Source organism: Alosa pseudoharengus, unplaced genomic scaffold (assembly GCF_046254945.1).
Source record: "Alosa pseudoharengus isolate Yale_2024_CS ecotype anadromous, Long Island Sound unplaced genomic scaffold, YU_APseudo_1.1 YU_APseudo_1.1_scf_12, whole genome shotgun sequence".
Lineage (NCBI taxonomy): Eukaryota > Metazoa > Chordata > Actinopteri > Clupeiformes > Clupeidae > Alosa > Alosa pseudoharengus.
The window spans coordinates 26,559,894-26,575,257 of record NW_027468587.1 but is presented as its reverse complement, the minus strand read 5'-3'; the positions used below and the strand labels follow the sequence as shown (position 1 = coordinate 26,575,257).

At 45.4% G+C, this 15,364-nt stretch overlaps 44 non-coding genes across 44 annotated transcripts; 22 read left to right on the top strand and 22 right to left on the bottom strand.

The window, feature by feature from the left end:
- Nucleotides 1–24: 24 nt before the first annotated feature.
- trnay-gua (transfer RNA tyrosine (anticodon GUA)) lies at nt 25–111 on the bottom strand. Its single transcript is given in 2 exon segments — nt 25–60; nt 75–111. It is a non-coding gene; the product is annotated as a tRNA-Tyr (tRNA).
- Nucleotides 112–592: 481 nt separating this feature from the next.
- trnae-cuc (transfer RNA glutamic acid (anticodon CUC)) lies at nt 593–664 on the top strand. Its single transcript has one exon. It is a non-coding gene; the product is annotated as a tRNA-Glu (tRNA).
- Nucleotides 665–723: 59 nt separating this feature from the next.
- On the bottom strand, nt 724–810 carry trnay-gua (transfer RNA tyrosine (anticodon GUA)). Its single transcript is given in 2 exon segments — nt 724–759; nt 774–810. It is a non-coding gene; the product is annotated as a tRNA-Tyr (tRNA).
- Nucleotides 811–1,291: 481 nt separating this feature from the next.
- Nucleotides 1,292–1,363, top strand: trnae-cuc (transfer RNA glutamic acid (anticodon CUC)). The gene has a single exon. It is a non-coding gene; the product is annotated as a tRNA-Glu (tRNA).
- A 60-nt stretch (nt 1,364–1,423) lies between these two features.
- trnay-gua (transfer RNA tyrosine (anticodon GUA)) lies at nt 1,424–1,510 on the bottom strand. Its single transcript is given in 2 exon segments — nt 1,424–1,459; nt 1,474–1,510. It is a non-coding gene; the product is annotated as a tRNA-Tyr (tRNA).
- Nucleotides 1,511–1,991: 481 nt separating this feature from the next.
- On the top strand, nt 1,992–2,063 carry trnae-cuc (transfer RNA glutamic acid (anticodon CUC)). Its single transcript has one exon. It is a non-coding gene; the product is annotated as a tRNA-Glu (tRNA).
- Nucleotides 2,064–2,123: 60 nt separating this feature from the next.
- On the bottom strand, nt 2,124–2,210 carry trnay-gua (transfer RNA tyrosine (anticodon GUA)). Its single transcript is given in 2 exon segments — nt 2,124–2,159; nt 2,174–2,210. It is a non-coding gene; the product is annotated as a tRNA-Tyr (tRNA).
- A 485-nt stretch (nt 2,211–2,695) lies between these two features.
- trnae-cuc (transfer RNA glutamic acid (anticodon CUC)) lies at nt 2,696–2,767 on the top strand. The gene has a single exon. It is a non-coding gene; the product is annotated as a tRNA-Glu (tRNA).
- Nucleotides 2,768–2,827: 60 nt separating this feature from the next.
- Nucleotides 2,828–2,914, bottom strand: trnay-gua (transfer RNA tyrosine (anticodon GUA)). Its single transcript is given in 2 exon segments — nt 2,828–2,863; nt 2,878–2,914. It is a non-coding gene; the product is annotated as a tRNA-Tyr (tRNA).
- Nucleotides 2,915–3,395: 481 nt separating this feature from the next.
- trnae-cuc (transfer RNA glutamic acid (anticodon CUC)) lies at nt 3,396–3,467 on the top strand. Its single transcript has one exon. It is a non-coding gene; the product is annotated as a tRNA-Glu (tRNA).
- Nucleotides 3,468–3,527: 60 nt separating this feature from the next.
- Nucleotides 3,528–3,614, bottom strand: trnay-gua (transfer RNA tyrosine (anticodon GUA)). Its single transcript is given in 2 exon segments — nt 3,528–3,563; nt 3,578–3,614. It is a non-coding gene; the product is annotated as a tRNA-Tyr (tRNA).
- Nucleotides 3,615–4,086: 472 nt separating this feature from the next.
- Nucleotides 4,087–4,158, top strand: trnae-cuc (transfer RNA glutamic acid (anticodon CUC)). Its single transcript has one exon. It is a non-coding gene; the product is annotated as a tRNA-Glu (tRNA).
- A 59-nt stretch (nt 4,159–4,217) lies between these two features.
- On the bottom strand, nt 4,218–4,304 carry trnay-gua (transfer RNA tyrosine (anticodon GUA)). Its single transcript is given in 2 exon segments — nt 4,218–4,253; nt 4,268–4,304. It is a non-coding gene; the product is annotated as a tRNA-Tyr (tRNA).
- A 481-nt stretch (nt 4,305–4,785) lies between these two features.
- Nucleotides 4,786–4,857, top strand: trnae-cuc (transfer RNA glutamic acid (anticodon CUC)). Its single transcript has one exon. It is a non-coding gene; the product is annotated as a tRNA-Glu (tRNA).
- A 60-nt stretch (nt 4,858–4,917) lies between these two features.
- On the bottom strand, nt 4,918–5,004 carry trnay-gua (transfer RNA tyrosine (anticodon GUA)). The gene is given in 2 exon segments: nt 4,918–4,953; nt 4,968–5,004. It is a non-coding gene; the product is annotated as a tRNA-Tyr (tRNA).
- Nucleotides 5,005–5,485: 481 nt separating this feature from the next.
- Nucleotides 5,486–5,557, top strand: trnae-cuc (transfer RNA glutamic acid (anticodon CUC)). The gene has a single exon. It is a non-coding gene; the product is annotated as a tRNA-Glu (tRNA).
- A 60-nt stretch (nt 5,558–5,617) lies between these two features.
- trnay-gua (transfer RNA tyrosine (anticodon GUA)) lies at nt 5,618–5,704 on the bottom strand. The gene is given in 2 exon segments: nt 5,618–5,653; nt 5,668–5,704. It is a non-coding gene; the product is annotated as a tRNA-Tyr (tRNA).
- A 481-nt stretch (nt 5,705–6,185) lies between these two features.
- Nucleotides 6,186–6,257, top strand: trnae-cuc (transfer RNA glutamic acid (anticodon CUC)). Its single transcript has one exon. It is a non-coding gene; the product is annotated as a tRNA-Glu (tRNA).
- A 60-nt stretch (nt 6,258–6,317) lies between these two features.
- Nucleotides 6,318–6,404, bottom strand: trnay-gua (transfer RNA tyrosine (anticodon GUA)). The gene is given in 2 exon segments: nt 6,318–6,353; nt 6,368–6,404. It is a non-coding gene; the product is annotated as a tRNA-Tyr (tRNA).
- A 481-nt stretch (nt 6,405–6,885) lies between these two features.
- Nucleotides 6,886–6,957, top strand: trnae-cuc (transfer RNA glutamic acid (anticodon CUC)). Its single transcript has one exon. It is a non-coding gene; the product is annotated as a tRNA-Glu (tRNA).
- Nucleotides 6,958–7,017: 60 nt separating this feature from the next.
- Nucleotides 7,018–7,104, bottom strand: trnay-gua (transfer RNA tyrosine (anticodon GUA)). Its single transcript is given in 2 exon segments — nt 7,018–7,053; nt 7,068–7,104. It is a non-coding gene; the product is annotated as a tRNA-Tyr (tRNA).
- Nucleotides 7,105–7,585: 481 nt separating this feature from the next.
- On the top strand, nt 7,586–7,657 carry trnae-cuc (transfer RNA glutamic acid (anticodon CUC)). The gene has a single exon. It is a non-coding gene; the product is annotated as a tRNA-Glu (tRNA).
- Nucleotides 7,658–7,717: 60 nt separating this feature from the next.
- On the bottom strand, nt 7,718–7,804 carry trnay-gua (transfer RNA tyrosine (anticodon GUA)). Its single transcript is given in 2 exon segments — nt 7,718–7,753; nt 7,768–7,804. It is a non-coding gene; the product is annotated as a tRNA-Tyr (tRNA).
- A 481-nt stretch (nt 7,805–8,285) lies between these two features.
- trnae-cuc (transfer RNA glutamic acid (anticodon CUC)) lies at nt 8,286–8,357 on the top strand. Its single transcript has one exon. It is a non-coding gene; the product is annotated as a tRNA-Glu (tRNA).
- A 60-nt stretch (nt 8,358–8,417) lies between these two features.
- trnay-gua (transfer RNA tyrosine (anticodon GUA)) lies at nt 8,418–8,504 on the bottom strand. The gene is given in 2 exon segments: nt 8,418–8,453; nt 8,468–8,504. It is a non-coding gene; the product is annotated as a tRNA-Tyr (tRNA).
- A 481-nt stretch (nt 8,505–8,985) lies between these two features.
- trnae-cuc (transfer RNA glutamic acid (anticodon CUC)) lies at nt 8,986–9,057 on the top strand. Its single transcript has one exon. It is a non-coding gene; the product is annotated as a tRNA-Glu (tRNA).
- Nucleotides 9,058–9,116: 59 nt separating this feature from the next.
- Nucleotides 9,117–9,203, bottom strand: trnay-gua (transfer RNA tyrosine (anticodon GUA)). Its single transcript is given in 2 exon segments — nt 9,117–9,152; nt 9,167–9,203. It is a non-coding gene; the product is annotated as a tRNA-Tyr (tRNA).
- A 481-nt stretch (nt 9,204–9,684) lies between these two features.
- On the top strand, nt 9,685–9,756 carry trnae-cuc (transfer RNA glutamic acid (anticodon CUC)). Its single transcript has one exon. It is a non-coding gene; the product is annotated as a tRNA-Glu (tRNA).
- Nucleotides 9,757–9,816: 60 nt separating this feature from the next.
- Nucleotides 9,817–9,903, bottom strand: trnay-gua (transfer RNA tyrosine (anticodon GUA)). The gene is given in 2 exon segments: nt 9,817–9,852; nt 9,867–9,903. It is a non-coding gene; the product is annotated as a tRNA-Tyr (tRNA).
- A 481-nt stretch (nt 9,904–10,384) lies between these two features.
- Nucleotides 10,385–10,456, top strand: trnae-cuc (transfer RNA glutamic acid (anticodon CUC)). The gene has a single exon. It is a non-coding gene; the product is annotated as a tRNA-Glu (tRNA).
- Nucleotides 10,457–10,516: 60 nt separating this feature from the next.
- Nucleotides 10,517–10,603, bottom strand: trnay-gua (transfer RNA tyrosine (anticodon GUA)). Its single transcript is given in 2 exon segments — nt 10,517–10,552; nt 10,567–10,603. It is a non-coding gene; the product is annotated as a tRNA-Tyr (tRNA).
- Nucleotides 10,604–11,084: 481 nt separating this feature from the next.
- On the top strand, nt 11,085–11,156 carry trnae-cuc (transfer RNA glutamic acid (anticodon CUC)). Its single transcript has one exon. It is a non-coding gene; the product is annotated as a tRNA-Glu (tRNA).
- A 60-nt stretch (nt 11,157–11,216) lies between these two features.
- Nucleotides 11,217–11,303, bottom strand: trnay-gua (transfer RNA tyrosine (anticodon GUA)). The gene is given in 2 exon segments: nt 11,217–11,252; nt 11,267–11,303. It is a non-coding gene; the product is annotated as a tRNA-Tyr (tRNA).
- A 481-nt stretch (nt 11,304–11,784) lies between these two features.
- Nucleotides 11,785–11,856, top strand: trnae-cuc (transfer RNA glutamic acid (anticodon CUC)). The gene has a single exon. It is a non-coding gene; the product is annotated as a tRNA-Glu (tRNA).
- Nucleotides 11,857–11,916: 60 nt separating this feature from the next.
- trnay-gua (transfer RNA tyrosine (anticodon GUA)) lies at nt 11,917–12,003 on the bottom strand. The gene is given in 2 exon segments: nt 11,917–11,952; nt 11,967–12,003. It is a non-coding gene; the product is annotated as a tRNA-Tyr (tRNA).
- Nucleotides 12,004–12,484: 481 nt separating this feature from the next.
- On the top strand, nt 12,485–12,556 carry trnae-cuc (transfer RNA glutamic acid (anticodon CUC)). The gene has a single exon. It is a non-coding gene; the product is annotated as a tRNA-Glu (tRNA).
- A 60-nt stretch (nt 12,557–12,616) lies between these two features.
- On the bottom strand, nt 12,617–12,703 carry trnay-gua (transfer RNA tyrosine (anticodon GUA)). Its single transcript is given in 2 exon segments — nt 12,617–12,652; nt 12,667–12,703. It is a non-coding gene; the product is annotated as a tRNA-Tyr (tRNA).
- Nucleotides 12,704–13,184: 481 nt separating this feature from the next.
- On the top strand, nt 13,185–13,256 carry trnae-cuc (transfer RNA glutamic acid (anticodon CUC)). The gene has a single exon. It is a non-coding gene; the product is annotated as a tRNA-Glu (tRNA).
- A 60-nt stretch (nt 13,257–13,316) lies between these two features.
- Nucleotides 13,317–13,403, bottom strand: trnay-gua (transfer RNA tyrosine (anticodon GUA)). Its single transcript is given in 2 exon segments — nt 13,317–13,352; nt 13,367–13,403. It is a non-coding gene; the product is annotated as a tRNA-Tyr (tRNA).
- A 481-nt stretch (nt 13,404–13,884) lies between these two features.
- trnae-cuc (transfer RNA glutamic acid (anticodon CUC)) lies at nt 13,885–13,956 on the top strand. Its single transcript has one exon. It is a non-coding gene; the product is annotated as a tRNA-Glu (tRNA).
- A 60-nt stretch (nt 13,957–14,016) lies between these two features.
- Nucleotides 14,017–14,103, bottom strand: trnay-gua (transfer RNA tyrosine (anticodon GUA)). The gene is given in 2 exon segments: nt 14,017–14,052; nt 14,067–14,103. It is a non-coding gene; the product is annotated as a tRNA-Tyr (tRNA).
- Nucleotides 14,104–14,584: 481 nt separating this feature from the next.
- On the top strand, nt 14,585–14,656 carry trnae-cuc (transfer RNA glutamic acid (anticodon CUC)). The gene has a single exon. It is a non-coding gene; the product is annotated as a tRNA-Glu (tRNA).
- A 60-nt stretch (nt 14,657–14,716) lies between these two features.
- trnay-gua (transfer RNA tyrosine (anticodon GUA)) lies at nt 14,717–14,803 on the bottom strand. The gene is given in 2 exon segments: nt 14,717–14,752; nt 14,767–14,803. It is a non-coding gene; the product is annotated as a tRNA-Tyr (tRNA).
- Nucleotides 14,804–15,284: 481 nt separating this feature from the next.
- trnae-cuc (transfer RNA glutamic acid (anticodon CUC)) lies at nt 15,285–15,356 on the top strand. Its single transcript has one exon. It is a non-coding gene; the product is annotated as a tRNA-Glu (tRNA).
- The last annotated feature ends 8 nt before the right edge of the window (nt 15,357–15,364 follow it).

Here is a 15,364-nt window from a genome sequence, read left to right as displayed (position 1 = left end):
AAGAGATCACCAAAAAGCATCGCTTCCTTCGAGCCGGAGTCGAACCAGCGACCTAAGGATGGCCGGTTGTTCACCTACAGTCCTCCGCTCTACCAACTGAGCTATCGAAGGACCTGGCGCTGTTCTGGGACACGAAACCAGATGGACACCAGAGCCCTATGGAAAAGACCCTAAAAACACTGCAAAAAAATGAAATCTAACCAAGTGTCGTTGATCTTATATGAAGATCAACAAATCGATTTGGTAATGTTTTTTAGTATAAAGAGACTTAACTAGCACTCTCTGAAAAGAACCTTTTGACTGATTTTAATAAGAGATTTGCTTATTTTAAGGAGTCTCATCAAGGCAAATTTGCTCAATGCGCTGGAGACGTCTTGAATGAAGTCAAATGATTTCATGAGAAAGCACTAGGTAAGTGTCTTTATACTGAAAACAGTACCAAGTAGATTTTTTTTTTATTTTGATATAAGATTAACGACACTCGGCTAGATTTGATTGGATAAACCGTTTTTGCAGCGAAGCCATCTCCCGCAGTCTGCCCCGCAGAGAGCAAGACGTCACGTCCACTCGTGCCAAAGGCAGACAGCATGTCTCCCTGGTGGTCTAGTGGTTAGGATTCGGCGCTCTCACCGCCGCGGCCCGGGTTCGATTCCCGGTCAGGGAATGCGGCTTTTGCCAGGCCTTGGTCTTGTCGCGACAAAGAGATCACCAAAAAGCATCGCTTCCTTCGAGCCGGAGTCGAACCAGCGACCTAAGGATGGCCGGTTGTTCACCTACAGTCCTCCGCTCTACCAACTGAGCTATCGAAGGACCTGGCGCTGTTCTGGGACACGAAACCAGATGGACACCAGAGCCCTATGGAAAAGACCCTAAAAACACTGCAAAAAAATGAAATCTAACCAAGTGTCGTTGATCTTATATGAAGATCAACAAATCGATTTGGTAATGTTTTTTAGTATAAAGAGACTTAACTAGCACTCTCTGAAAAGAACCTTTTGACTGATTTTAATAAGAGATTTGCTTATTTTAAGGAGTCTCATCAAGGCAAATTTGCTCAATGCGCTGGAGACGTCTTGAATGAAGTCAAATGATTTGATGAGAAAGCACTAGGTAAGTGTCTTTATACTGAAAACAGTACCAAGTAGATTTTTTTTTTATTTTGATATAAGATTAACGACACTCGGCTAGATTTGATTGGATAAATCGTTTTTGCAGCGAAGCCATCTCCCGCAGTCTGCCCCGCAGAGAGCAAGACGTCACGTCCACTCGTGCCAAAGGCAGACAGCATGTCTCCCTGGTGGTCTAGTGGTTAGGATTCGGCGCTCTCACCGCCGCGGCCCGGGTTCGATTCCCGGTCAGGGAATGCGGCTTTTGCCAGGCCTTGGTCTTGTCGCAGACAAAGAGATCACCAAAAAGCATCGCTTCCTTCGAGCCGGAGTCGAACCAGCGACCTATGGATGGCCGGTTGTTCACCTACAGTCCTCCGCTCTACCAACTGAGCTATCGAAGGACCTGGCGCTGTTCTGGGACACGAAACCAGATGGACATCAGAGCCCTATGGAAAAGACCCTAAAAACACTGCAAAAAAATGAAATCTAACCAAGTGTCGTTGATCTTATATGAAGATCAACAAATCGATTTGGTAATGTTTTTTAGTATAAAGAGACTTAACTAGCACTCTCTGAAAAGAACCTTTTGACTGATTTTAATAAGAGATTTGCTTATTTTAAGGAGTCTCATCAAGGCAAATTTGCTCAATGCGCTGGAGACGTCTTGAATGAAGTCAAATGATTTGATGAGAAAGCACTAGGTAAGTGTCTTTATACTGAAAACAGTACCAAGTAGATTTGTTTTTTATTTTGATATAAGATTAACGACACTCGGCTAGATTTGATTGGATAAATCGTTTTTGCAGCGAAGCCATCTCCCGCAGTCTGCCCCGCAGAGAGCAAGACGTCACGTCCACTCGTGCCAAAGGCAGACAGCATGTCTCCCTGGTGGTCTAGTGGTTAGGATTCAGCGCTCTCACCGCCGCGGCCCGGGTTCGATTCCCGGTCAGGGAATGCGGCTTTTGCCAGGCCTTGGTCTTGTCGCAGACAAAGAGATCACCAAAAAGCATCGCTTCCTTCGAGCCGGAGTCGAACCAGCGACCTAAGGATGGCCGGTTGTTCACCTACAGTCCTCCGCTCTACCAACTGAGCTATCGAAGGACCTGGCGCTGTTCTGGGACACGAAACCAGATGGACACCAGAGCCCTATGGAAAAGACCCTAAAAACACTGCAAAAAAATGAAATCTAACCAAGTGTCGTTGATCTTATATGAAGATCGATCAACAAATCGATTTGGTAATGTTTTTTAGTATAAAGAGACTTAACTAGCACTCTCTGAAAAGAACCTTTTGACTGATTTTAATAAGAGATTTGCTTATTTTAAGGAGTCTCATCAAGGCAAATTTGCTCAATGCGCTGGAGACGTCTTGAATGAAGTCAAATGATTTCATGAGAAAGCACTAGGTAAGTGTCTTTATACTGAAAACAGTACCAAGTAGATTTTTTTTTTATTTTGATATAAGATTAACGACACTCGGCTAGATTTGATTGGATAAACCGTTTTTGCAGCGAAGCCATCTCCCGCAGTCTGCCCCGCAGAGAGCAAGACGTCACGTCCACTCGTGCCAAAGGCAGACAGCATGTCTCCCTGGTGGTCTAGTGGTTAGGATTCGGCGCTCTCACCGCCGCGGCCCGGGTTCGATTCCCGGTCAGGGAATGCGGCTTTTGCCAGGCCTTGGTCTTGTCGCAGACAAAGAGATCACCAAAAAGCATCGCTTCCTTCGAGCCGGAGTCGTACCAGCGACCTAAGGATGGCCGGTTGTTCACCTACAGTCCTCCGCTCTACCAACTGAGCTATCGAAGGACCTGGCGCTGTTCTGGGACACGAAACCAGATGGACATCAGAGCCCTATGGAAAAGACCCTAAAAACACTGCAAAAAAATGAAATCTAACCAAGTGTCGTTGATCTTATATGAAGATCAACAAATCGATTTGGTAATGTTTTTTAGGATAAAGAGACTTAACTAGCACTCTCTGAAAAGAACCTTTTGACTGATTTTAATAAGAGATTTGCTTATTTTAAGGAGTCTCATCAAGGCAAATTTGCTCAATGCGCTGGAGATGTCTTGAATGAAGTCAAATGATTTGATGAGAAAGCACTAGGTAAGTGTCTTTATACTGAAAACAGTACCAAGTACATTTTTTTTTTATTTTGATATAAGATTAATGACACTCGGCTAGATTTGATTGGATAAACCGTTTTTGCAGCGAAGCCATCTCCCGCAGTCTGCCCCGCAGAGAGCAAGACGTCACGTCCACTCGTGCCAAAAGCAGACAGCATGTCTCCCTGGTGGTCTAGTGGTTAGGATTCGGCGCTCTCACCGCCGCGGCCCGGGTTCGATTCCCGGTCAGGGAATGCGGCTTTTGCCAGGCCTTGGTCTTGTCGCAGACAAAGAGATCACCAAAAAGCATCGCTTCCTTCGAGCCGGAGTCGAACCAGCGACCTAAGGATGGCCGGTTGTTCACCTACAGTCCTCCGCTCTACCAACTGAGCTATCGAAGGACCTGGCGCTGTTCTGGGACACGAAACCAGATGGACACCAGAGCCCTATGGAAAAGACCCTAAAAACACTGCAAAAAAATGAAATCTAACCAAGTGTCGTTGATCGATCAACAAATCGATTTGGTAATGTTTTTTAGTATAAAGAGACTTAACTAGCACTCTCTGAAAAGAACCTTTTGACTGATTTTAATAAGAGATTTGCTTATTTTAAGGAGTCTCATCAAGGCAAATTTGCTCAATGCGCTGGAGACGTCTTGAATGAAGTCAAATGATTTGATGAGAAAGCACTAGGTAAGTGTCTTTATACTGAAAACAGTACCAAGTACATTTTTTTTTTATTTTGATATAAGATTAATGACACTCGGCTAGATTTGATTGGATAAACGGTATTTGCAGCGAAGCCATCTCCCGCAGTCTGCCCCGCAGAGAGCAAGACGTCACGTCCACTCGTGCCAAAGGCAGACAGCATGTCTCCCTGGTGGTCTAGTGGTTAGGATTCGGCGCTCTCACCGCCGCGGCCCGGGTTCGATTCCCGGTCAGGGAATGCGGCTTTTGCCAGGCCTTGGTCTTGTCGCGACAAAGAGATCACCAAAAAGCATCGCTTCCTTCGAGCCGGAGTCGAACCAGCGACCTAAGGATGGCCGGTTGTTCACCTACAGTCCTCCGCTCTACCAACTGAGCTATCGAAGGACCTGGCGCTGTTCTGGGACACGAAACCAGATGGACACCAGAGCCCTATGGAAAAGACCCTAAAAACACTGCAAAAAAATGAAATCTAACCAAGTGTCGTTGATCTTATATGAAGATCAACAAATCGATTTGGTAATGTTTTTTAGTATAAAGAGACTTAACTAGCACTCTCTGAAAAGAACCTTTTGACTGATTTTAATAAGAGATTTGCTTATTTTAAGGAGTCTCATCAAGGCAAATTTGCTCAATGCGCTGGAGACGTCTTGAATGAAGTCAAATGATTTGATGAGAAAGCACTAGGTAAGTGTCTTTATACTGAAAACAGTACCAAGTAGATTTTTTTTTTATTTTGATATAAGATTAACGACACTCGGCTAGATTTGATTGGATAAATCGTTTTTGCAGCGAAGCCATCTCCCGCAGTCTGCCCCGCAGAGAGCAAGACGTCACGTCCACTCGTGCCAAAGGCAGACAGCATGTCTCCCTGGTGGTCTAGTGGTTAGGATTCGGCGCTCTCACCGCCGCGGCCCGGGTTCGATTCCCGGTCAGGGAATGCGGCTTTTGCCAGGCCTTGGTCTTGTCGCAGACAAAGAGATCACCAAAAAGCATCGCTTCCTTCGAGCCGGAGTCGAACCAGCGACCTAAGGATGGCCGGTTGTTCACCTACAGTCCTCCGCTCTACCAACTGAGCTATCGAAGGACCTGGCGCTGTTCTGGGACACGAAACCAGATGGACACCAGAGCCCTATGGAAAAGACCCTAAAAACACTGCAAAAAAATGAAATCTAACCAAGTGTCGTTGATCTTATATGAAGATCAACAAATCGATTTGGTAATGTTTTTTAGTATAAAGAGACTTAACTAGCACTCTCTGAAAAGAACCTTTTGACTGATTTTAATAAGAGATTTGCTTATTTTAAGGAGTCTCATCAAGGCAAATTTGCTCAATGCGCTGGAGACGTCTTGAATGAAGTCAAATGATTTCATGAGAAAGCACTAGGTAAGTGTCTTTATACTGAAAACAGTACCAAGTAGATTTTTTTTTTATTTTGATATAAGATTAACGACACTCGGCTAGATTTGATTGGATAAACCGTTTTTGCAGCGAAGCCATCTCCCGCAGTCTGCCCCGCAGAGAGCAAGACGTCACGTCCACTCGTGCCAAAGGCAGACAGCATGTCTCCCTGGTGGTCTAGTGGTTAGGATTCGGCGCTCTCACCGCCGCGGCCCGGGTTCGATTCCCGGTCACGGAATGCGGCTTTTGCCAGGCCTTGGTCTTGTCGCAGACAAAGAGATCACCAAAAAGCATCGCTTCCTTCGAGCCGGAGTCGTACCAGCGACCTAAGGATGGCCGGTTGTTCACCTACAGTCCTCCGCTCTACCAACTGAGCTATCGAAGGACCTGGCGCTGTTCTGGGACACGAAACCAGATGGACATCAGAGCCCTATGGAAAAGACCCTAAAAACACTGCAAAAAAATGAAATCTAACCAAGTGTCGTTGATCTTATATGAAGATCAACAAATCGATTTGGTAATGTTTTTTAGTATAAAGAGACTTAACTAGCACTCTCTGAAAAGAACCTTTTGACTGATTTTAATAAGAGATTTGCTTATTTTAAGGAGTCTCATCAAGGCAAATTTGCTCAATGCGCTGGAGACGTCTTGAATGAAGTCAAATGATTTGATGAGAAAGCACTAGGTAAGTGTCTTTATACTGAAAACAGTACCAAGTAGATTTTTTTTTTATTTTGATATAAGATTAACGACACTCGGCTAGATTTGATTGGATAAATCGTTTTTGCAGCGAAGCCATCTCCCGCAGTCTGCCCCGCAGAGAGCAAGACGTCACGTCCACTCGTGCCAAAGGCAGACAGCATGTCTCCCTGGTGGTCTAGTGGTTAGGATTCGGCGCTCTCACCGCCGCGGCCCGGGTTCGATTCCCGGTCAGGGAATGCGGCTTTTGCCAGGCCTTGGTCTTGTCGCAGACAAAGAGATCACCAAAAAGCATCGCTTCCTTCGAGCCGGAGTCGAACCAGCGACCTAAGGATGGCCGGTTGTTCACCTACAGTCCTCCGCTCTACCAACTGAGCTATCGAAGGACCTGGCGCTGTTCTGGGACACGAAACCAGATGGACACCAGAGCCCTATGGAAAAGACCCTAAAAACACTGCAAAAAAATGAAATCTAACCAAGTGTCGTTGATCTTATATGAAGATCAACAAATCGATTTGGTAATGTTTTTTAGTATAAAGAGACTTAACTAGCACTCTCTGAAAAGAACCTTTTGACTGATTTTAATAAGAGATTTGCTTATTTTAAGGAGTCTCATCAAGGCAAATTTGCTCAATGCGCTGGAGACGTCTTGAATGAAGTCAAATGATTTGATGAGAAAGCACTAGGTAAGTGTCTTTATACTGAAAACAGTACCAAGTAGATTTTTTTTTTATTTTGATATAAGATTAACGACACTCGGCTAGATTTGATTGGATAAATCGTTTTTGCAGCGAAGCCATCTCCCGCAGTCTGCCCCGCAGAGAGCAAGACGTCACGTCCACTCGTGCCAAAGGCAGACAGCATGTCTCCCTGGTGGTCTAGTGGTTAGGATTCGGCGCTCTCACCGCCGCGGCCCGGGTTCGATTCCCGGTCAGGGAATGCGGCTTTTGCCAGGCCTTGGTCTTGTCGCAGACAAAGAGATCACCAAAAAGCATCGCTTCCTTCGAGCCGGAGTCGAACCAGCGACCTAAGGATGGCCGGTTGTTCACCTACAGTCCTCCGCTCTACCAACTGAGCTATCGAAGGACCTGGCGCTGTTCTGGGACACGAAACCAGATGGACACCAGAGCCCTATGGAAAAGACCCTAAAAACACTGCAAAAAAATGAAATCTAACCAAGTGTCGTTGATCTTATATGAAGATCAACAAATCGATTTGGTAATGTTTTTTAGTATAAAGAGACTTAACTAGCACTCTCTGAAAAGAACCTTTTGACTGATTTTAATAAGAGATTTGCTTATTTTAAGGAGTCTCATCAAGGCAAATTTGCTCAATGCGCTGGAGACGTCTTGAATGAAGTCAAATGATTTCATGAGAAAGCACTAGGTAAGTGTCTTTATACTGAAAACAGTACCAAGTAGATTTTTTTTTTATTTTGATATAAGATTAACGACACTCGGCTAGATTTGATTGGATAAACCGTTTTTGCAGCGAAGCCATCTCCCGCAGTCTGCCCCGCAGAGAGCAAGACGTCACGTCCACTCGTGCCAAAGGCAGACAGCATGTCTCCCTGGTGGTCTAGTGGTTAGGATTCGGCGCTCTCACCGCCGCGGCCCGGGTTCGATTCCCGGTCAGGGAATGCGGCTTTTGCCAGGCCTTGGTCTTGTCGCAGACAAAGAGATCACCAAAAAGCATCGCTTCCTTCGAGCCGGAGTCGTACCAGCGACCTAAGGATGGCCGGTTGTTCACCTACAGTCCTCCGCTCTACCAACTGAGCTATCGAAGGACCTGGCGCTGTTCTGGGACACGAAACCAGATGGACATCAGAGCCCTATGGAAAAGACCCTAAAAACACTGCAAAAAAATGAAATCTAACCAAGTGTCGTTGATCTTATATGAAGATCAACAAATCGATTTGGTAATGTTTTTTAGGATAAAGAGACTTAACTAGCACTCTCTGAAAAGAACCTTTTGACTGATTTTAATAAGAGATTTGCTTATTTTAAGGAGTCTCATCAAGGCAAATTTGCTCAATGCGCTGGAGACGTCTTGAATGAAGTCAAATGATTTGATGAGAAAGCACTAGGTAAGTGTCTTTATACTGAAAACAGTACCAAGTAGATTTTTTTTTTATTTTGATATAAGATTAACGACACTCGGCTAGATTTGATTGGATAAATCGTTTTTGCAGCGAAGCCATCTCCCGCAGTCTGCCCCGCAGAGAGCAAGACGTCACGTCCACTCGTGCCAAAGGCAGACAGCATGTCTCCCTGGTGGTCTAGTGGTTAGGATTCGGCGCTCTCACCGCCGCGGCCCGGGTTCGATTCCCGGTCAGGGAATGCGGCTTTTGCCAGGCCTTGGTCTTGTCGCAGACAAAGAGATCACCAAAAAGCATCGCTTCCTTCGAGCCGGAGTCGAACCAGCGACCTAAGGATGGCCGGTTGTTCACCTACAGTCCTCCGCTCTACCAACTGAGCTATCGAAGGACCTGGCGCTGTTCTGGGACACGAAACCAGATGGACACCAGAGCCCTATGGAAAAGACCCTAAAAACACTGCAAAAAAATTAAATCTAACCAAGTGTCGTTGATCTTATATGAAGATCAACAAATCGATTTGGTAATGTTTTTTAGTATAAAGAGACTTAACTAGCACTCTCTGAAAAGAACCTTTTGACTGATTTTAATAAGAGATTTGCTTATTTTAAGGAGTCTCATCAAGGCAAATTTGCTCAATGCGCTGGAGACGTCTTGAATGAAGTCAAATGATTTCATGAGAAAGCACTAGGTAAGTGTCTTTATACTGAAAACAGTACCAAGTAGATTTTTTTTTTATTTTGATATAAGATTAACGACACTCGGCTAGATTTGATTGGATAAACCGTTTTTGCAGCGAAGCCATCTCCCGCAGTCTGCCCCGCAGAGAGCAAGACGTCACGTCCACTCGTGCCAAAGGCAGACAGCATGTCTCCCTGGTGGTCTAGTGGTTAGGATTCGGCGCTCTCACCGCCGCGGCCCGGGTTCGATTCCCGGTCAGGGAATGCGGCTTTTGCCAGGCCTTGGTCTTGTCGCGACAAAGAGATCACCAAAAAGCATCGCTTCCTTCGAGCCGGAGTCGAACCAGCGACCTAAGGATGGCCGGTTGTTCACCTACAGTCCTCCGCTCTACCAACTGAGCTATCGAAGGACCTGGCGCTGTTCTGGGACACGAAACCAGATGGACACCAGAGCCCTATGGAAAAGACCCTAAAAACACTGCAAAAAAATGAAATCTAACCAAGTGTCGTTGATCTTATATGAAGATCAACAAATCGATTTGGTAATGTTTTTTAGTATAAAGAGACTTAACTAGCACTCTCTGAAAAGAACCTTTTGACTGATTTTAATAAGAGATTTGCTTATTTTAAGGAGTCTCATCAAGGCAAATTTGCTCAATGCGCTGGAGACGTCTTGAATGAAGTCAAATGATTTGATGAGAAAGCACTAGGTAAGTGTCTTTATACTGAAAACAGTACCAAGTAGATTTTTTTTTTATTTTGATATAAGATTAACGACACTCGGCTAGATTTGATTGGATAAATCGTTTTTGCAGCGAAGCCATCTCCCGCAGTCTGCCCCGCAGAGAGCAAGACGTCACGTCCACTCGTGCCAAAGGCAGACAGCATGTCTCCCTGGTGGTCTAGTGGTTAGGATTCGGCGCTCTCACCGCCGCGGCCCGGGTTCGATTCCCGGTCAGGGAATGCGGCTTTTGCCAGGCCTTGGTCTTGTCGCAGACAAAGAGATCACCAAAAAGCATCGCTTCCTTCGAGCCGGAGTCGAACCAGCGACCTAAGGATGGCCGGTTGTTCACCTACAGTCCTCCGCTCTACCAACTGAGCTATCGAAGGACCTGGCGCTGTTCTGGGACACGAAACCAGATGGACACCAGAGCCCTATGGAAAAGACCCTAAAAACACTGCAAAAAAATGAAATCTAACCAAGTGTCGTTGATCTTATATGAAGATCAACAAATCGATTTGGTAATGTTTTTTAGTATAAAGAGACTTAACTAGCACTCTCTGAAAAGAACCTTTTGACTGATTTTAATAAGAGATTTGCTTATTTTAAGGAGTCTCATCAAGGCAAATTTGCTCAATGCGCTGGAGACGTCTTGAATGAAGTCAAATGATTTCATGAGAAAGCACTAGGTAAGTGTCTTTATACTGAAAACAGTACCAAGTAGATTTTTTTTTTATTTTGATATAAGATTAACGACACTCGGCTAGATTTGATTGGATAAACCGTTTTTGCAGCGAAGCCATCTCCCGCAGTCTGCCCCGCAGAGAGCAAGACGTCACGTCCACTCGTGCCAAAGGCAGACAGCATGTCTCCCTGGTGGTCTAGTGGTTAGGATTCGGCGCTCTCACCGCCGCGGCCCGGGTTCGATTCCCGGTCAGGGAATGCGGCTTTTGCCAGGCCTTGGTCTTGTCGCAGACAAAGAGATCACCAAAAAGCATCGCTTCCTTCGAGCCGGAGTCGTACCAGCGACCTAAGGATGGCCGGTTGTTCACCTACAGTCCTCCGCTCTACCAACTGAGCTATCGAAGGACCTGGCGCTGTTCTGGGACACGAAACCAGATGGACATCAGAGCCCTATGGAAAAGACCCTAAAAACACTGCAAAAAAATGAAATCTAACCAAGTGTCGTTGATCTTATATGAAGATCAACAAATCGATTTGGTAATGTTTTTTAGGATAAAGAGACTTAACTAGCACTCTCTGAAAAGAACCTTTTGACTGATTTTAATAAGAGATTTGCTTATTTTAAGGAGTCTCATCAAGGCAAATTTGCTCAATGCGCTGGAGACGTCTTGAATGAAGTCAAATGATTTGATGAGAAAGCACTAGGTAAGTGTCTTTATACTGAAAACAGTACCAAGTAGATTTTTTTTTTATTTTGATATAAGATTAACGACACTCGGCTAGATTTGATTGGATAAATCGTTTTTGCAGCGAAGCCATCTCCCGCAGTCTGCCCCGCAGAGAGCAAGACGTCACGTCCACTCGTGCCAAAGGCAGACAGCATGTCTCCCTGGTGGTCTAGTGGTTAGGATTCGGCGCTCTCACCGCCGCGGCCCGGGTTCGATTCCCGGTCAGGGAATGCGGCTTTTGCCAGGCCTTGGTCTTGTCGCAGACAAAGAGATCACCAAAAAGCATCGCTTCCTTCGAGCCGGAGTCGAACCAGCGACCTAAGGATGGCCGGTTGTTCACCTACAGTCCTCCGCTCTACCAACTGAGCTATCGAAGGACCTGGCGCTGTTCTGGGACACGAAACCAGATGGACACCAGAGCCCTATGGAAAAGACCCTAAAAACACTGCAAAAAAATTAAATCTAACCAAGTGTCGTTGATCTTATATGAAGATCAACAAATCGATTTGGTAATGTTTTTTAGTATAAAGAGACTTAACTAGCACTCTCTGAAAAGAACCTTTTGACTGATTTTAATAAGAGATTTGCTTATTTTAAGGAGTCTCATCAAGGCAAATTTGCTCAATGCGCTGGAGACGTCTTGAATGAAGTCAAATGATTTGATGAGAAAGCACTAGGTAAGTGTCTTTATACTGAAAACAGTACCAAGTACATTTTTTTTTTATTTTGATATAAGATTAACGACACTCGGCTAGATTTGATTGGATAAATCGTTTTTGCAGCGAAGCCATCTCCCGCAGTCTGCCCCGCAGAGAGCAAGACGTCACGTCCACTCGTGCCAAAGGCAGACAGCATGTCTCCCTGGTGGTCTAGTGGTTAGGATTCGGCGCTCTCACCGCCGCGGCCCGGGTTCGATTCCCGGTCAGGGAATGCGGCTTTTGCCAGGCCTTGGTCTTGTCGCAGACAAAGAGATCACCAAAAAGCATCGCTTCCTTCGAGCCGGAGTCGTACCAGCGACCTAAGGATGGCCGGTTGTTCACCTACAGTCCTCCGCTCTACCAACTGAGCTATCGAAGGACCTGGCGCTGTTCTGGGACACGAAACCAGATGGACATCAGAGCCCTATGGAAAAGACCCTAAAAACACTGCAAAAAAATGAAATCTAACCAAGTGTCGTTGATCTTATATGAAGATCAACAAATCGATTTGGTAATGTTTTTTAGGATAAAGAGACTTAACTAGCACTCTCTGAAAAGAACCTTTTGACTGATTTTAATAAGAGATTTGCTTATTTTAAGGAGTCTCATCAAGGCAAATTTGCTCAATGCGCTGGAGACGTCTTGAATGAAGTCAAATGATTTGATGAGAAAGCACTAGGTAAGTGTCTTTATACTGAAAACAGTACCAAGTAGATTTTTTTTTTATTTTGATATAAGATTAACGACACTCGGCTAGATTTGATTGGATAAATCGTTTTTGCAGCGAAGCCATCTCCCGCAGTCTGCCCCGCAGAGAGCAAGACGTCACGTCCACTCGTGCCAAAGGCAGACAGCATGTCTCCCTGGTGGTCTAGTGGTTAGGATTCGGCGCTCTCACCGCCGCGGCCCGGGTTCGATTCCCGGTCAGGGAATGCGGCTTTTGCCAGGCCTTGGTCTTGTCGCAGACAAAGAGATCACCAAAAAGCATCGCTTCCTTCGAGCCGGAGTCGAACCAGCGACCTAAGGATGGCCGGTTGTTCACCTACAGTCCTCCGCTCTACCAACTGAGCTATCGAAGGACCTGGCGCTGTTCTGGGACACGAAACCAGATGGACACCAGAGCCCTATGGAAAAGACCCTAAAAACACTGCAAAAAAATTAAATCTAACCAAGTGTCGTTGATCTTATATGAAGATCAACAAATCGATTTGGTAATGTTTTTTAGTATAAAGAGACTTAACTAGCACTCTCTGAAAAGAACCTTTTGACTGATTTTAATAAGAGATTTGCTTATTTTAAGGAGTCTCATCAAGGCAAATTTGCTCAATGCGCTGGAGACGTCTTGAATGAAGTCAAATGATTTGATGAGAAAGCACTAGGTAAGTGTCTTTATACTGAAAACAGTACCAAGTACATTTTTTTTTTATTTTGATATAAGATTAACGACACTCGGCTAGATTTGATTGGATAAATCGTTTTTGCAGCGAAGCCATCTCCCGCAGTCTGCCCCGCAGAGAGCAAGACGTCACGTCCACTCGTGCCAAAGGCAGACAGCATGTCTCCCTGGTGGTCTAGTGGTTAGGATTCGGCGCTCTCACCGCCGCGGCCCGGGTTCGATTCCCGGTCAGGGAATGCGGCTTTTGCCAGGCCTTGGTCTTGTCGCAGACAAAGAGATCACCAAAAAGCATCGCTTCCTTCGAGCCGGAGTCGTACCAGCGACCTAAGGATGGCCGGTTGTTCACCTACAGTCCTCCGCTCTACCAACTGAGCTATCGAAGGACCTGGCGCTGTTCTGGGACACGAAACCAGATGGACATCAGAGCCCTATGGAAAAGACCCTAAAAACACTGCAAAAAAATGAAATCTAACCAAGTGTCGTTGATCTTATATGAAGATCAACAAATCGATTTGGTAATGTTTTTTAGGATAAAGAGACTTAACTAGCACTCTCTGAAAAGAACCTTTTGACTGATTTTAATAAGAGATTTGCTTATTTTAAGGAGTCTCATCAAGGCAAATTTGCTCAATGCGCTGGAGACGTCTTGAATGAAGTCAAATGATTTGATGAGAAAGCACTAGGTAAGTGTCTTTATACTGAAAACAGTACCAAGTACATTTTTTTTTTATTTTGATATAAGATTAACGACACTCGGCTAGATTTGATTGGATAAATCGTTTTTGCAGCGAAGCCATCTCCCGCAGTCTGCCCCGCAGAGAGCAAGACGTCACGTCCACTCGTGCCAAAGGCAGACAGCATGTCTCCCTGGTGGTCTAGTGGTTAGGATTCGGCGCTCTCACCGCCGCGGCCCGGGTTCGATTCCCGGTCAGGGAATGCGGCTTTTGCCAGGCCTTGGTCTTGTCGCAGACAAAGAGATCACCAAAAAGCATCGCTTCCTTCGAGCCGGAGTCGTACCAGCGACCTAAGGATGGCCGGTTGTTCACCTACAGTCCTCCGCTCTACCAACTGAGCTATCGAAGGACCTGGCGCTGTTCTGGGACACGAAACCAGATGGACATCAGAGCCCTATGGAAAAGACCCTAAAAACACTGCAAAAAAATGAAATCTAACCAAGTGTCGTTGATCTTATATGAAGATCAACAAATCGATTTGGTAATGTTTTTTAGGATAAAGAGACTTAACTAGCACTCTCTGAAAAGAACCTTTTGACTGATTTTAATAAGAGATTTGCTTATTTTAAGGAGTCTCATCAAGGCAAATTTGCTCAATGCGCTGGAGACGTCTTGAATGAAGTCAAATGATTTGATGAGAAAGCACTAGGTAAGTGTCTTTATACTGAAAACAGTACCAAGTAGATTTTTTTTTTATTTTGATATAAGATTAACGACACTCGGCTAGATTTGATTGGATAAATCGTTTTTGCAGCGAAGCCATCTCCCGCAGTCTGCCCCGCAGAGAGCAAGACGTCACGTCCACTCGTGCCAAAGGCAGACAGCATGTCTCCCTGGTGGTCTAGTGGTTAGGATTCGGCGCTCTCACCGCCGCGGCCCGGGTTCGATTCCCGGTCAGGGAATGCGGCTTTTGCCAGGCCTTGGTCTTGTCGCAGACAAAGAGATCACCAAAAAGCATCGCTTCCTTCGAGCCGGAGTCGAACCAGCGACCTAAGGATGGCCGGTTGTTCACCTACAGTCCTCCGCTCTACCAACTGAGCTATCGAAGGACCTGGCGCTGTTCTGGGACACGAAACCAGATGGACACCAGAGCCCTATGGAAAAGACCCTAAAAACACTGCAAAAAAATGAAATCTAACCAAGTGTCGTTGATCTTATATGAAGATCAACAAATCGATTTGGTAATGTTTTTTAGTATAAAGAGACTTAACTAGCACTCTCTGAAAAGAACCTTTTGACTGATTTTAATAAGAGATTTGCTTATTTTAAGGAGTCTCATCAAGGCAAATTTGCTCAATGCGCTGGAGACGTCTTGAATGAAGTCAAATGATTTGATGAGAAAGCACTAGGTAAGTGTCTTTATACTGAAAACAGTACCAAGTAGATTTTTTTTTTATTTTGATATAAGATTAACGACACTCGGCTAGATTTGATTGGATAAACCGTTTTTGCAGCGAAGCCATCTCCCGCAGTCTGCCCCGCAGAGAGCAAGACGTCACGTCCACTCGTGCCAAAGGCAGACAGCATGTCTCCCTGGTGGTCTAGTGGTTAGGATTCGGCGCTCTCACCGCCGCGGCCCGGGTTCGATTCCCGGTCAGGGAATGCGGCTT